At 34.6% G+C, this 12,395-nt stretch overlaps 1 long non-coding RNA gene across 1 annotated transcript; it reads right to left on the bottom strand.

The window, feature by feature from the left end:
* Positions 1-10,494: 10,494 nt before the first annotated feature.
* On the bottom strand, positions 10,495-11,008 carry LOC115436631 (uncharacterized). The gene is made up of 2 exons (XR_003937853.1): positions 10,970-11,008; positions 10,495-10,582 (listed from the first exon to the last, which is right to left on the bottom strand). It is a non-coding gene; the product is annotated as an uncharacterized LOC115436631 (long non-coding RNA).
* Between the last annotated feature and the right edge of the window lie 1,387 nt (positions 11,009-12,395).

The following is a 12,395-nucleotide window of genomic DNA, read 5'->3' on the forward strand; positions in this document are numbered from 1 at the left end:
GTCATTTAATTTAACTCTGTAAAACCTGAACCATTAAATCACTGACAGAAAATTCCACTTCTTTGAAACTGGAGCCTTTATTGGTCCTTCTGAACAACCAAAAAAAATTACTTTTCAAATATCATTTTCCATGTATGAGTTTCAATTTTGTATCATATTTGATACATCGGGTCTTGCAGACCGTGGACGTCTAAGTGGTGTCTGGGCTCACAAAACTGGTGTCATTTCACTGCCTTTAACCTTTGGAGTTTTCTTTAACTATAACTCCAGCAACTCTCCAAACCCCTTGAGATGGTATGTTTTGGCTGTAATTTTCTGAAACATGCAATGACAACATGTCTCTAACATGAAACTATCAATGTTAACTCCACCCACATGCAATTCCACCTTAACTCGTCTGAGTGGAAAATGTTTCTTTTGGCGTATTTGTTTCTCTTATGAATGTTTAACATGGCTCTCCCATTAAAGTGCATTATTGGCTCGTGTCTGTCATGTTCATTTTGTCCTGCACTGGTAATGTAATGTCATTTACAGCGATTTTATATAAACATGTATTTATAGACTGCATAGAGCTATTTTTCTTGTTTTAGACGTAAATGCACATTAAATATTTCTAACTGATGGCTTTAACGAAACTAAAGTGCATGTGAGCATGGTTAAAAAACCAAACTAGCCTACAGAGATGAAGGAGATGGATAAATGTTTCTGAAGCACTCTGTAAGAAAGTAATGATTTCATTTATACCACACTTCTATGCATATATATTTATATATAAATGCCCTCTGTGGCATACATAAGAAAAAACAGGTTACTTGTATAATGGAAGAGATAACATTTTATGGTAATTTAGGTTGTTCAGAAAGCAAACTGCAATATAAAGGGATAAACATTTTTATGAGACTCCCAGCTGTAGTACTGTGCTCTACTTTGGATGAAAGGGGTGTTAGCTCATTATATTTTAAGACATTGTCCATGACAGTGTTGGCGGACCCAAATGCCCCCATTTGTGAGAGGAGTGAAATCAAAGCGTATCTCCTTGGCTGCACTTTAGAGGCATCCATCTGCTTTAACTGACCTAACTCTTCACAGAGTGGATTCTGGGAAACATTGGCAGAAAGATCTCGGAGAATGGTAACTTTTTCCCCCTTATTTTAGATATATGCAGTAAGACTGGCATCAGACACACAGCTGTTACATAGCACGGGAAACATTTTAGAGTAATAAAAAAAAAAAAAAAAAGAACCCTTAGAAGTCACATAATAAAAAGTGAATGCAAAATATAGAAAAAGAAGCAGGAAGTATATAACATAAGATGACCTTGAGATAATGATAAGCTCATTCTTCTTATTTATCCTGCTGCTCTTTTAATCTCTGGATATGTGGATATTATACTCAATATAAAGCTTAATGCAGTAAAAATGTATACCGTCTGCCTTGGAGGAATTGTTTGAACGGCCGAATCAGAAACTCGATTTACTGCAATGGTGAGTATAACAGATCTTAAAAATTTAAATACGACAGAGAAGGTTTTCTTTTTGTTGTTGCTTGTCCATGTCAATAATGCAGAAATGCTGTATAAACAGGCGATTATTCCCTCTGCTCTTATTCGTAACTTTAAAGCAAACATTTGCAGCTTGAATCTGAAGGTTTATGGTTCAGCTACAATTATAGGTGAAGCCCACATGGTGAAATAAGTGAAATAATATACATTAACAACCCAGCATAAAGCAAGTGCAAGCATTTCTTTATCTCGGCATGCGGATAGACTGAATGTTCTTCTAAATGCAGCGGACATCAGTCACAATGAATCTCATGTGCATATAGTCAGAGTGGCTCTATGTTTCGTCTCGCATGAAGCACAGCGGCATCAAGGTGTAAGATGGAGTAGCTCTGCTTATTGGGGAAGACAAGTCATGCTCACTTTAATTTTCTCCAGCCTTTGTCAAGATTCTAGGCTACTTTCAAAGGATTTGTTTTCGTTTTTTCCCCCCTTCAACATAGAGAAGAAAATAATTCAAGCCTATTCAGGAAATCTGTTTGTCAACAAAAGATTCAAGATATTCATAACCATGATTGATGACAGTAGTGTGTAATGACATTTTACGGTTTCCTAAATGTTCCATAATAATAAGCATCTGCCCGCCATACATGTTAGTGACTAGTGAATAATAATATAAATATAAAGCATACCCTCTAAAGTCCGATTTTTGTAACATATGAATAACGTGCCCTGCAACTCCAAATTGTGGTAAGAGTGTTGAGTTGAATAATTATAAGAGACATTTTTTATTCCAGAGGCGATAAATTCATCTTCAACTGGCCACCACACAAACTTTTAATTAAAAGTGATTGTGAAACTCAAAACAAACCTGTCAAGGTGGTTCACAACTATGTAATATTAATAATAACAAAAACATCGTATTTGTATGGAGCTCCTCATGGTATTCAAAGGAAGTCCACATAGAAAACAACAATAAAAAAAAAGCCCTACATGCAGTATTTTGTTAGCCCATCTTTAGCCCTGATTACAGGATACATTCACCATGGCATCAGTTATGCATTTCAATGCTTATGCAGTGTCACAATAGATGTCACAGCATTTTTTAAGTCTAGAGTTGTATTAATTTTTTACGAAGATCTTGTATTTATGATGGAGAATCAGACCACAAAAGTCTTCTGCAGCACATCTCAAAGATTCTGGGGTTCAGGTTTGGACTCGTGCTCCCTGAACCACTTCCCTGCTCTCTGGTCCTTTCAGAAATGAGAATTCTGCTCGGTGCATCGGGTTTGAGAACTTGTTTGCTGCTGAAACATATTTGTTACTACAGTAATTATTCAGTGGAAGGCTCTTACCTATTTGCTTTCTTAAATCTAAGTGAGGAGGGTTTTTTTTTTTTTTTTTTTTGCCAGACACTATATGTAAGTGATTATGTTAATTTGCACAGTGCAAAGTGATAACGTAACATAACATAACATAACATAACATAACATAACATAACATAACATAACATAACATTACATAACACAACACAGCATAGCACAGTATAGCACAGTATAGCACAATGTAGCATAGCATAACATAACAGTAGTGTAATATAACATAACAGCATAGCATAGCGTAACATAACATAGCATATAACATAACACAACATAACATAACATAATAGCATAACGTAACATAACAGCATAGCATAACATAACATTACATAGCATAACACTGGCTAGCGTAGCGTAATGTAACGTAACATAACATAGCATAACCTAGCGTAATGTAATGTAGCATAGTGTAGTGTAACGTAATGTGGCGTAGCATAATGTAACATAACATAACACAACACAAAACAACACATAACATAGCATAACCTAGCGTAATGTAATGTAGCGTAACGTAATGTAGCGTAGCATAATGTAACATAACATAACACAACACAAAACAACACATAACATAACATAACATATACTTGTACACAGTGTCACCTCTAATCACAAATTAAAAGGAGCTCTCTGAGAAGCTGAGTTAGAACACCTGATGAAGGTAATGCTGAATTATTGACTTTTGCTGAATTTTAACATACTTACTTTATTCTATTCTTATTTGTTGTTGTTTTAACCATTTGGAATTCATTGAGATTAAAAAAAAAAAAAAAATTCAAGCTTTTCCTGTCCAAGAACAGGAGCACACTTAAAAATATTTAGAAAAGGCTATGGCCAAATGTATATACTACAAACAAGCTAAATAAAATACACAATGATGAAACAACAAATATAATAAACAAATATTAGTTAAAAAATGATCAATGTACAAGTAAACCAGGCCAAACATCTATACCCAGATGTTTCTGCTTCCTAGTCATATACAATTACACTGATAATGTCCAATGAGACCAGCTCCTTAAGTGTCAGGTCATCTTATAATTAGTTCCAAGCGGAGGGAGCAGCATATTTAAAGTCCTTTTTCCCAGTTCAGTCTGGACCTTTGGTATAGATGGCAGGAACAAATCCTCAGCCTGAAGACTGGACCAATTTGTACTTTTTTTATAGAAGTAGTTTTGATCAGATGGATAGATTTATAAATAACAAACAAACACTGTTTGACTCTGCAGGAGCATCTAACATGATCATACAACAAATAACACAAAGAGAGGGGGTAAATTTCACAATAAACTTAAATACACAATTGGTGAACAGACTGTAAGGTGTGAGAAGTTACATGCATATATATCACATCACCATAGTTCAAATCAGATTAACATTGTAGCAATAAGTCTCTTCTTTTATGAAACAAAAAAGAAATGGAGGGCTTAATTTTAATATAAAACACACTGAAAAAATTATTAGACCATCAAAAGTCATCAAAAACAATGGTTATGCAATCAAGTACTCACTCTTATGTTTATCATGTGACTAAAACAGGCAGAAAAGAAAACATGGAATGCCTAAAAGCACTGTTTTTGGCAGTACAATGCCATAGCTATTGATGTAAGAGCTTAAGTGATTTTGGTTATTATCAAGAAAAACATGGAAAATGGCTAGATATCAGCTCTGAAATTAAACTCTCATGAGCTGTTTTTGTTGTTATCATTATATTTGTCCAAACAAATGTACCTGTAGTTGTACCAGGCATTAAAATGAACATAAATTTGAAGAGAACAAGGGATGGTCTAATCATTTTTTTCAGCAATTGTATACATTTCTGCCTATGTACCAATTGTTTAATATGAGGAATAAACATAATAAAAGTAGTATAAACAGCATTTTGAAAATCAAATATGAGCAGCATGTTATAGGAATTCTGTGGACTCAGAACTGGATGAGTTTTGTTCTTTCTGAATACACAATTTTGAAATATTTTTGCTGTAAACACACGGTTCCACCTTAAGCCAAAGGTGTATTATTGGATAGAGATCTGGGGGCTGATCTGGCACAACTGTGATGATCCAAAACAGTTTTTTGCTGCAAGTATTTGTATGCAAAGTTTAGGTATATTGTGTTATTAAAATATCAGTTTGTACATAGAGATTTACTGTATGTGCACTCCCACTAATGGTAGGTGCTGGAATGTCCTCCATTATTCTAAAACACATATTTTAGTTCATTTTTGGAGAATTGTCTTAGTTAATTTATCATCACCATAAGTTTATGGTGAAAATGTCTTCAATTATGGAAAGGCGAACATTAATTCAGGCTCTTGGTGATGGAATATATGATGCTCTCAGACATATATATTTATTTTAGTTCAGTTTTTTTTTTTTTTTTATCACATTGAAACATTTATTCTCCTGCATCCCAGTCTTGAAAATGTCTAATGCATAGCAACAAAAAGCATCTGCACAGTTATTACTAATCTGGAGCAAACAGCATATTGAAAGTGGTCTGACCTGTAGCTCCTTATATTGTGGACAGTTATTTGAAAAAATCACTCTTCACTCCAACATATTAGAAAAACTTCTGGTCAGTTAAGTCACAATGTTCACTTCTCCTAATGTAAGTTAACACATTCAATAAAATAATGCAGCCACTTTGTTGCCCTAGATCACTGGTGTCAAACATGTGGCCCGGGGGCCAAAACCGACCCACAAAAGTCTCCAATCAGGATGAATTTGTGGAACGCAAAAATTACACTGAAGATATTAACAATCAAGGATGTTAAAATAATTTTAGGTCAATTCAATCTAAAGTGGATCAGACCAGTAAAATACTATCAGAATAAACAATATATAATGAAAACTGGACATTTTGAAATACACAAAAATGTTTACATTTACAGACCAGCCTTTTACAAAAAATGTGAATAACCTGAACAAATATGAACAACATGAAATGTCTTAAGAGAAGTATATGGAATTGTACCAATATTCTGCCTATTACTAAATGTTTTGTGTATTTGTAGATCCACTGTGATGTGTAAGTTGAGATGCATATGTATAAATGATAAACTAAGGTGTAATTTTGTTAAAATTGTACTTATTTCTCTTAATAATGTTCATGTTATGTTCAAGTACAGTTCGGAGATGTGAACATTTTCACTTTGGAATTTTACTTTTTTCACTCAAAATCATAGAAAAAACTTTGGAGTTGACATTATTTAAAAGTTTATATCCTCTTATTTATATTATTTTACTGGCCCAGCCCAATTTATATCATATTAGTCTGTATATGGCACCTGAACTAAAATGAGTTTGACATCCCTGTCCTAGATTGCTAATCTGAAGCATTATTTTCTCAGTCACTGCAGGTGTACGTGTCACATTTTCAGTTATTTGTAAAAAAAAAAAAGTACAAGTTAAGCATCAAATTGTTTCTGTCTGCTGCAATACTAGAGGGCTTTTATTTTGTAACAGGAAAGTAATTGCTGCATTTGTATGCTAAACACGACCATTTCTACTTGTCGAGCAGAGGAAATTACAATTAGAGCCCTGACTGTAATGAAATCCCTCAAATAAACAGCTGGCATCACATGAAGTTGAGAGACATATTTCCTGAGACACTTATTGTAGATTTTCAACATAAAGGTCCTCCTGTTTTATGTTTTTAGAGGGAGGAAAAATATGGTTGGTCCCTCATCCCCTTTTGAAATCTAGGTCGATGTCGTCCATACAGGATGGAGCACAGCATTCATGCATTTGTTTCTGAACTGTCACACTGCTGTGATCTTGTTGCAAACCAAACCTTGACATCACTGGACTGGGCAACGCTTCCTACTGTTCACTGGCGATGACATCCCCACCTCTTTTGTCATGAGCTGACAGAGTGGAACCTGGCGTGTTGTTTTTGCTGTTGTAGTGCATTCATTTTAACATTTAACTAGTTTTGATTTGAGATGCCCTGTTGCACACCACTGAGGGACAACTGCTACTCGTAGTTTTGGGGGCCATCTGTCAGCTTGAACAAATCTGATCAGTCAAATAAATAAATAAATAAATAAATAAATTTGTGGTTGTCATGTGTTTTGCTCAAGGCATCATTCTGATTAAACTTCCTAGAATAGTTAATGTGTTTATGTTAGAATTATCACATGAGGAATCAAACTTCATAACACATTCAGCGTCACTTAGATCACATCCTGTCCATTCTACCATTTAGTCAAACAGTTACTGAACCTCTCAACCCTGTTTGCATGCTTCACTCTCATGCATTATTTATATACAGTATGACTCAATGTCTGGAGGAGCAAGCTGTTTGTGTAAATGAGGATGTGTACTTAATAAAGTGAATACCAAGTGTACCAGCAATCCTTTCTGAGAACAGCAGTCATAAAACAAACAGTCTCATCTAGTTCTAAATGTTGCCTTGGGCCTCCAACTTTTTAAATGGTGAAAATATCATGTTAGATTTCATGTAGTCATTGATGTAAGGCATAACTAAAAATTGCTTTCAGCCCCCCCCCCCCCCCCCCCCCGAAAAATAAATAAATAAATAAATAAAAATAAAAACAGAGTCAGAGGAACTGGAAATGGAATTAAAAGAAATATTCTGTAAGGTGCAAACAAGAAAAATAAATGTTTAGCACAATAAAATAGCATCTTAACCCATAAAAATCCAGTGCTACTTTTGTGTCAATTCCCAAATGATTTTTCCTCTATATATAACCTTTCTTAAGTGATTTATCACTATTTATTGTAATATTAACCTTTTTACTTTGCATTTTTTCAGTGAAAATCATGCATTTTCCTATATTTAATTCACTGATCACGTAGATATTCATCAAAGCTCTGATTAAAGTTGAAGGTTATTATTACAGAAACAGAGAAAACTGAAGTAAAAGTGACTCTTTCAGCAAATTTATCATTAACTGAACACAAACTAAGTGTGTCCTTTCACTGTCATTTATTAAACTCGATGGATTTTACTGGTCAATCAATGTTGTAGAAGATGACAGTGTTTCCATGTTCACCACAGAGCCTCTAAACGTCCAAATGGGTCATATCTGATGACCACGAAAAGATGACAAACTGTATTTCACACCAATTATTGACATGTATTGATAGGATTAGTATCAGGTACTGAACAGTTTAGATCAGTCTTTATAGGTTAAAATCTTCAAAACCTCATTGTTTAACCCATAAAGACCCAAACATCCACTGCTGACCAAAACCATCTACTAATGTAACTGTTAAATACCTGTTGATCCATTAATCCTATCAATACATGTAAATAATTGGTGTAAAATGAAGTTTGTCATCTTTTCATGGTCATCAGATATGACCCATTTGGACGTTCAGAGGCTCTGTTGTTACCATGGAAACACCATCATCTTCTACAAAATTGATTCAACAGTCAAACCCATGGAATCGGATCAATGACAGTGGATGGAGACTTTTTATTCTATTTTCTCTGTTTTGATACAATAACCCTCAACTTTAACCCTTTCATGCATGAGTTATGAGAATCTTAGTTGAGATTTTTTTTCTTGAGTATTTTTATTCCTCTTTAGGCACGAGGAAAACAATGCGATTGAATTTTATTTATGAACCTATTTATCATAGAGTCACAAAAATGTCAACTCACCATGTGTTTAATTTTTGAAGCAAAAAAAAAACGTGTATTTACAACCCATCATCAGAAAGTGAAAAACTATAGAATGAAAACATTTTTCACGCCGCTAATCTGATATTTTCTAACATTTTAACATACTCTGATACTAGTTATTACTCACTTCATGGAGATAATATGCAAAAAACATTTTTTTTGATTGAGAAAACCTTTAAATTACAGTCTAATAACACTTAGCAATTTATTTACACCAAAACATGTTACTGCAGATCAGGTTTATCAAGAACAGCAAAGTTACAGTAATGGTATGAATTGCAGTGTATGTGATGGTGCTGTTTTGGATGATATGAAGCTAAAACAACAATACCCATGAATATACAAGAGAACAGTTGTAGAATAGCTGTCCACTGTAATAACCAGTATGTATGAAAGGGTTAATCTGAGTTTTTATGAACATGTTCATGATTAGTAAATGAAATATAGGAAAATACCTGATTTTCAATGGACAAAAATGCAAAATTGGATTTTTTAAAAAAATAAATGGTGATAAATCACTAAGGAAATGTTAAATATAGAGGAAAAATTAATTTGGGAACTGTCACAGAAGTAGTGGTGGGTCTTTATGGGTTAAGGTCCTCAATACCATTGAAAATAGACATGCCACATGCACCCATTATTACATATATTATGTCCTTTTCGATGCTGCATGAATTTAGCAAATCCTCTTGGCACGATGTAATTATTTCAACAGAGGGTGCTTTTGATTACCTTCATGATTGACTCATTCTGGCAGTCTTACTAGGGTGCTCTCATGGTCAGCTAAAATCGGTCAGACATGCAGGAAAAAGACCAACTCTGTTGTGGTTCCTGAGTCCCGATGTCAGGAGTGGGCCATGAAAAAGAGTCACACTGACTCACCCACTGATCTCGCTGAATGCTGACATCAAAACAAACAGACAGAGGAAATAAGCCATGGCACTGAATCAACAAACAGCTGTCAACCATCCCTGCGTTACATGACGGCCTCAGCCGCGGTGAAAACAGCAGAGCGTAAATGGGAAGGGACAGATGGACACGCTCCGTTTGGGTGACAGACTGCACAGCCCTGGGAAAGGTGTGGGACAGGCAGCTTTTATAAAGAAATATGTTTGACACAGTTGGAGCTCGCTGCAAAATCGCATCAGGTTGCCCGAGGAAGCTTTGCAACTCTACTGATAAAATATGAAAACGTTCCAAATATTCCCGGCGATATTTTCTGCTGTACGACGCGGGAATTAGATGATCTAATTAGACGTAATAGTCAAAGCCTCAATCAACCTTTCCTCATAGTTTAAACTCTTCATCTTCTTTAGTTTTGTTGTAATAGATGAATTTCCCAGTGAGTTCCGAATGTGCACAATTAGAACATGAATGTTGTTTTTTTGTCTGAAACTTGCACATTCAAAGTTACCGCAAAAGATTTATGTCAGCAGTCTCTTGATAATACACATGCTGTGATTGCATGTTATCTCTACAGTGATAACAATGTAATCTCTGTGGATCCTTGTGCATATTGTGCAACACATGAATATCTGACATTTCATAATTGTCACATTATAACCACCATGCATTGGAGTTTTGCTTTAACCCTTTCATACATGAATTATGGAAAAAATGCATCTAGATTATTTTAGACTGATTTTATTACTCAAAATTAGGCTAAAGTTGAAATGCATTTTGAATATTTTTAAAACATGGTTTAATTAAGAAGATATTTAACCTCCTGAGACCCCTTTCTTTTAATTAAATAATTGCCTATATTGGAAACATCATAATGCAACAGTTTTTTCAAATGTATTTTTAAAAAAATTATGGAATGTCCTTTGAGGTGGACATTTTTTATTTTACTGTATAAAGCTGTGAAACTCTTGTCCACAAACATGGACAGAAAACCCCTAGCTGGGTCTTATGTTAACTTTATGAAATTACAGAACAGTCTAAGTCAACTAAGATGATACTTTTTCATTGTATTGATTAGGGTCTATAGAGACTGCCCCCATGTGGTTTGGAGAATATTGCCTTTAAAACCCTTTGGAAAATGAGCTTAAAGCTGTGGATGACTCTCATCACCAATTTTTCATCAAATCTGAAAAACCCGAGTCACAGCCTAAGTATCACGAATCCGTAAGTCTTTCTGTGATGACGCACCTGAATCTCTTCCCTCATGGTGAACAATTTCGAAGTGTACTCTAACATAAACACTCCATGTGTTTACAAAGACAGCTGGTAGATCACTTGGGCATTTCTGGAAATTTGTCGTGACATGCATTATGGGAAGTGAAGCTCCACTCAGCCACATTATGGCCGCAAACACGGAACAGCTTCATTGCCTCATGCTACGGCTTACAGACTTACGGATTTGTGATACTTAGGCTATGACTCAGGTTTTACAGATTTGATGAAAAATTGGTGACAAATGTCATAATCAGCTTTAAACTATGTGTCCACAAATGTGTACATCATGCACGATAGGGTTAAAAATAAATAAATAAATACATACATACATACATACATAAATAAATGATAATAATAATGGATTAGATTTCTATAGCGCTTTTCAAGGCACCCAAAGCACTTTACATTATTGGTCCATTATTCATTCACTCTCATATTCTCACTCTGGTGGTGGTAAACTACATTTGATTGATATCTCTAGTGCTATTCAGTATAAAGGGAAGTGATTGGTAATTCAGTCATTTTAGAAGTACTCTATTACTTCTGTGTTATTGCTAGGACTGTTAAAGGAATATCTCACCTCTAGAATCACATGCCGTTAAGATATAACCGTAAACAAACTGCTGCTTCCACTTTGCCTTTAGGGAATTGTGCCGCAGAGTTTCCATCAAGAGTAAAAGATCATCCTGAATTTGACAACAACACACAGTTGCTGTTGCCCTTGAATATATTTGTATATTTACATGCAGATCAATATGCAGTGACTTTTGGGGAAACAAACACAAACTGCCTGAATTGTCTTAATAGCTATGCCACTCACATATCAGATAAGACAAGTCTGGGAGGAATTTGCTTTGACTCTTCCTCTCAGTTTTGTAAACAGAGTCTGAGAGAAAAAAAAAAATCACTACAAAATCAAAGAAAACATCTGAAAAATTACAGAAGCTATGTTCAAAAATACATTGCACATCCTTTGTTTTTTCGCTGATGTTGTGAGACTACAGGAGAGTTACGGTAGAAAAAAAACCCAAAAGGTTAAATTTTACATTGGAAACTACAAAGAAAGGAATTGCAAAGATCACAGCTGCTCTGAGATGGGGGAACTGTGTTATGTAGAAAATAGCTGTGTGAAAAATGCCTGTAAACACTGCTGAATGTTACTTAATGTATCCCAGATAGGTACAAGTGTTGCTTTTTGAAGTGATCAGATGTATTTTCACAAAATTCTGACACAGGACCAACAGAATTTGTGTTCAAATAAGCTTACTCTACAGTTCTGGTTGTAGAATAAAGCTATATAATATAAATACAATACACAACTAAACAGAAATATTGGACTTTTTTATGTAACACATTGCTCTGGCAAATTATATCAAATGGAGGTAATGAGTAGATAAGAAGAACTAACTGATAAATAAGATGGTGGAACCTGATCAGTGTTTGTAGCTCTTGTGTCTTAATATTTGTTTTAATTCAGAGTTTCTCAACATTTAACAGTAAAGCTTAAAGCCTGCATCTGATTTTTAAAATATTTACATAATTTACACTACCAGGCAAAGGTTTGGACTCACCTGGTTTTTCTTTATTTTTATGACTATTTTCATTGTAGATTCTCACTGAAGGCATCAAAACGATGAATGAACACATATGGAATTATGTAGTTTAAAAAGGTGTGACAAAACTCAAAG

This window comes from Sphaeramia orbicularis, chromosome 17 (genome assembly GCF_902148855.1).
Source record: "Sphaeramia orbicularis chromosome 17, fSphaOr1.1, whole genome shotgun sequence".
Lineage (NCBI taxonomy): Eukaryota > Metazoa > Chordata > Actinopteri > Kurtiformes > Apogonidae > Sphaeramia > Sphaeramia orbicularis.